The following is a 5,698-nucleotide window of genomic DNA, read 5'->3' as shown; positions in this document are numbered from 1 at the left end:
TCTCTCGTTCTAACATAGACCTACATAAATGGAGAACCAACAACCAACATTATTGCCACTAGCTCCAATGCTGGAAATGGAGCCGTACTGTAATCTGATGGTAAGAAAATATTATGTGTAGCCCACTCACTCCAAATGAAAACTTGGTTTTGTTGGTCACATCTATAGTTTTGTGAGGGCATTTGTTCATAGTATGTATGTATTACAACATCAAGTGTTGATAGCTATACATTCAAATGATTTTAAGTAAGTAACATATTATGCACGCCTACAGTTCTCAGGAAAAAGCAGAAGAGAGACACTACAGGCAATGAATTACAACTCCCAAGATCTAGCTCTTTTTGTAATCAGGGAATATGAGAGAGTAAGAAAGAGGAAACAAAGGGAGCAGAAACAAATGAAATTTGAGCGACAACATCATGCCCTCAATGATGAGGAGAAAAAGAAAATCTCCTCCGAGATTGTGAGAGCTTTCAAGAGTAGGACTAAAGGTTTTAGTAAAAAATTAAAGTGGGAAATTTGGAATCTTGTTGCTCAACATCCACATGTTCAGGCGATCCATGATGAGTCTTTCGAGGAGGAGGTTGCTGTACAAACCGCAATTGTCTCCAATGTCCGCAGCACACTGGCTATCGTCAAGCAGCCAAGTGCCAATGAGGAGTTGTTTTTGAAGAATGCAGCATTGCAGATGATGTTGAATTCAAAGGAAAACATGTCTATTGCAAAAATTGCAAGGGTTCTAAAATGTCAATCGTCGCACCTTGCACAAGGCAAGATCACTACAGGCGAAGCCCGATGTTGATGGTCGATTGTTTTCATTGGCTGCATGTCACAAGCAACACCGTCATAGCCCTATCACACAGATGAAATTAAGGAATTGGTCTACACATTTTGGAAAGTGGAGACTCATGTTTCACCGAACAAGAAGGATGTCAAAAGAGGATGGGGAGGAAAGGTACATAGAACACCCAGTGCACCTCCTAGACAAGCCTCAGGTGATCAATCAAATACTTGTACCATAACTTATGCATTTTATGCATTGCATCTCTAGTGCTTAGTAACTTGTATATGCTGATCAATAGCATACTGATCTGTAGACTTTTGCTAGTTAGCGTATGGACTGTGTTGGTTAGCATATTGGCTATGCTAGTTAGCATATGGAGTATGCTAGTTAGCATGTCTTGGGTTCTATAACTTATGTACCATAACTTATGCATTTTATGCATTGCATCTCTAGTGCTTAGTAACTTGTATATGCTGATCAATAGCATACTGATCTGTAGACTTTTGCTAGTTAGCGTATGGACTGTGTTGGTTAGCATATTGGCTATGCTAGTTAGCATATGGAGTATGCTAGTTAGCATGTCTTGGGTTCTAAATAGCATATAGAGCTAGTTGGTTAACACAATATGTATGATAATTCACATACCTGGTATGCTTGTTCACAAACCTAGTATGCTAGTTACATACCTAGTATGCTCAATTGCATGATAAGTACAGTGTCTAATAGAAAGTGATTATGCTAGTTAGTATATGGAGTTTGCTAGGTAGCATACAGAGTATGCTAGTTAGCATGCCTTCAATTCTAAATAGCATACAGAATTAGTTGGTCAACACAAAAGGTATGCAAGTTAGCACCACTTATGCTAGTTAACACCTAGTATGCTCACTAGCATGATGGGTATGCTATTTAAGACAACGGTTATGCTAGTTAGAACTAGCAGTTGGGTTGCGTATGCTAGTAAGCATATGGAGTATGCTAGTTTTCATAAGAAGTATGCTAATTAGCATGCCTTGTGTTCTACCTAGCATATAAAGTTAGCTAGTCAGCACAAGATGTATGCTAATTAACATCATTTATGCTAGTTACCACCTAGTATTCTCAATAGCATGATGGGTGTCCTAATGCGTATACTAGTTAGCATAGTGAGTTTGATAGTTAGCATGTAGACTGTGCTAGTTAGCATATAGATTCTACTAGTTACCATATGAACTGTGCTAGTTAGCATATGGAGTATGCTATTAGCGTGCCTTGGGTCCTAGATAGCATACAGAGCTAGTTGGTTAGCACAATATGTATGCTAATCAACATACCCGGTATGCTAGTTAATATACCTAATATGCTAGTTACATACCTAGTATGCTCAATAGCATGATAAGTACGTTGTCTAACAGAAAGTGAATATCCTAGTTAGCACATGGAGTTTGCTAGGTAGCATATGGAGCATGCTAGTTACAAGGCCTTGAGTTCTAAATAGCATACAGAGTTAGTTGGTCAACACAAAAGGTATGCAAGTTAGCACCAGTTATGCTAGTTAACAACTATTATGCTCACTAGCATGATGGGTATGCTATTTAAGACAAGGGTTATGCTAGTTAGAACTAGCGGTTGGGCTGGGTATGCTAGTTAGCATATGGAGTATGCTAGTTAGCATGCCTTGTGCTCTACCTAGCATATAGAGTTAGTTGGTCAACACAAAAAGTATGCAAGTGAACACCACTTATGCTAGTTAACAACTAGTATGCTCACTAGCATGATGGGTATGCTATTTAAGACAAGGTTATGCTAGTTAGAACTAGCAGTTGGGCTGGGTATGCTAGTTAGCATGCCTTGTGCTCTACCTAGCATACAGAGCTAGCTAGTCAGCATAAGATGTACGCTAATTAACATAATTTATGCTAGTTAACACCTAGTATGCTCAACAGCATGATGGGTGTCCTAATGAGTATGCTAGTTAGCATATGGTATGTGCTAGTTAGCATGCCTTGTGCTCTACCTAGCATACAGAGTTACTTGGTAAACACCAGATATATGCTAGCTAACACTCTTTATGCTAGTTAACATACACTGTTGCATGCACATTAGGATGTTGATTGTCACTATGATTTGTTTTCATGAAATTTTTGGATGTCCTAGTTAGCAATCTGAATACTCATCATTTGGATGTTGCAGGTTGAATTCTTTCATAGATTGAAGGAAAAACATCTAGATTGCAAGATTGGCATGAGAATGTTTGAGATGTTCAAGTCATTATTTTGTAGGCGGCTGAAGGATAGATACACATGCTGTTGTGAATACCATGTGCAAATGTCTTTTTTGAAGGACACACTGAACCACATTCGCTCTCGTGCTTTTGGGTTGCATAGAGCAGGTTGTGACTGTATATGTAGCATCTGTGCCCCAGGTGAGAACATTAGCAAGGGTTGCTTGGCTTCATATCACACGTTCAAAGGTGTCACACACATATGTGGGAGTCTATTCTCTGTCCAAAGCCCGCAGATGCAGTTTTCCATAGAAGGGAATGCCTTATGGGAGAGTGTTTGACATGTGGACTGAATACGTTGGAATTATGCTGCTTGGAGACAACAAAGCCAGGTAATAGTATTAATGTGAAAGTATTTGCATATGTACAAGCTCAAGACAAGCATGGAAATAGTAACAAAAGAAAAGATCTTTTGCACAAAGAAATGCAGTGCTGGGAGTTTCTTTAACTCTTGAAGACCAAGTTGGAGCTCTTTATCACTCATAACTATGTGGCTCGATGGCAAGGATAACAATTCAAGGATTGCCTTCTTCAGTTTCTGAGGACGATGTCGTCATGTCAGTTGTTGATTTTGCAAAGAATTATGCCTTCAAGGAACAAAATGAGATTCAGTCAATGCATTGGCACTCTAGTCAAGTAACCATTTTTGTACACATAACATACTACCGTAGGGCAGGGGAGGTAGTCAAAACCATCCACTTCTTCATATCAGATGACAAAGGTGCATGAAACGTTGTTCGTGCAACACTACTTCATGCTACACCATGACTGATTACAACAAGAGGGTGTCACTCCTAAGAAACATTGGGTGTGGTTTGATGGTGCAGCCTCACAATTTAAGGGAACCATGCCTTTTTACTTCATTGCAAGATATGGTGGACTCACAGAGATGGGGATGAGCTGGTTCTTCTTTGGATCAGGGCACGGCAAGGGAGAGCATGATGGTACAGGAGCAATTGCAAAAAAACCTTGACCCATGAACAACTAAAACCTAATGGAGATATTTTGTGGTGTGCAGCTGATGTGGTTGCTTATTGCCAAGCCAAAATGTCGCAAGGAGCACCTTCACACTATCCTTCAAAAGAAAGGGAATGTGCCCGTGTGTTCTGAGAGGTTAAAGAGGGGGAAGTGAACAGGGAGTTGAAGTAGAATTGTGCCATTGTGGCAGAAACTCGCTCTCTGCATGCTTTTCGTGGCCACAACCCTGGGGATCCAGCTGCCCTTGCAACAAGAGCCTTGGCATGCTTCTGTGATGCATGCATGCACGGAAGATGGAATCGCTGCGTATATAAAGCTCATGTGCAGCCTTGGGATTATCATACTCTACTACCATTACCTGATGAGACTGTGTCAGATTCGGAAGATGAAGCAGCCACCTACGATGACTTCACATACAAAGGTCATCATGATGTGTTGAGTAGCACTCTATGTGCTGGCGACACATTTGCTGTAAATCCAGATGCTTCGACCAACGTCGAGGATGTGGATTTCTACCTAGTCAAGTGTGTTGCAGCAAAGGAGAAGGTGGAGAAGGGGTACCTCGATGAGTGAGGCAATGCAATTGATAGAGGCTCATATGTTGTGCAAGGTCTGTATTACAAGAAATTGGATGCATACACCTTCAAGCTAGACCACAAGCAGCCCATCGTCCACGTACTTTCACATCTGGTACGATGTATCAAAATACCCATGGAGCACATCCCAAGGAGATGTCAGGTGTACAAAATCAACCCAGAAAGCTATGAATCAATCTATAATAGCATGCCCTTCAGCTTTTAAGTTGTAATCACTGCATCTTCAATATACTTCTTGCTAAGAGATAATGCAGTTTTATCAAAAACTTGGGTATCTTCTGTCTCTTGTGTCTCTTGTGTGCTTTGTGGATACATGGCTTTGGTGTCTATCACAGAGGGGTCTCAGTTTAAGAGAGATCATTTGTACAATATGTCTCATTGTGTTCTGTGGGTATGATAATTAGCATAAATGGTATGCTAATTAACATACTGTTAATGCTAGTTAGCATACAAAATGTTCTAATTAGCATACCTTTTGTTGGTTTTCAAGAAAAAGAGATGGCAGCTTCCTGTATACTGTGTATGCTAATGCTAATTAGCATACTGTTTATGCTGATTAGCATAAAATTATATATGCTAGTTAGCATAAACAGTATGCTAGTTAGCATAACTTTGCTGGTTTTCAAGGAGAAGAGATGGAAGATTTCTGTATACTGTGAATGCTGATTAGTATACTATGTTGTGAGTGGAATGCTAAATTAGCATACTATTTATGCCAATTGGCATACCCTTGCTAGTTTAGGGAAGAAGAGATGGCAACTTTCTATATATTGTGTATGCTAATTAGCATACCTTTGCTGGTTTCAAGGAGAAGAGATGGAAGCTTTCAGTTCTCTATGTATTCTAATTAGCATACTGTTTATGCCAGTTGGCATAAACAGTATGCTAATTGGTATACCTTTGCTGGTTTTAAGGAGAAGAGATGACAGCTTTCTGTATACAGTGTGGCCCAATTAGCATACTATGCTATGAATGAAAGTTAGCACAAACAAAAATGCACAGTGTGCTAATTGAAGGTATGCTAATTAGCATACTATGTATGCTAATAAGCATACTGTTTTTGCCAGTTGGCATAAACAA

At 39.8% G+C, this 5,698-nt stretch overlaps 1 pseudogene; it reads left to right on the top strand.

Moving 5' to 3' along the window:
* The first annotated feature begins 4,304 nt into the window (after positions 1 to 4,304).
* On the top strand, positions 4,305 to 4,823 carry LOC147434963 (uncharacterized; annotated as a pseudogene).
* Positions 4,824 to 5,698: the final 875 nt, after the last annotated feature.

This window comes from Adiantum capillus-veneris, chromosome 19, assembly GCF_014529385.1.
Source record: "Adiantum capillus-veneris isolate H3 chromosome 19, ASM1452938v2, whole genome shotgun sequence".
Classification (NCBI taxonomy): domain Eukaryota; kingdom Viridiplantae; phylum Streptophyta; class Polypodiopsida; order Polypodiales; family Pteridaceae; genus Adiantum; species Adiantum capillus-veneris.
This window is presented reverse-complemented; position numbering and strand designations above follow the sequence as displayed.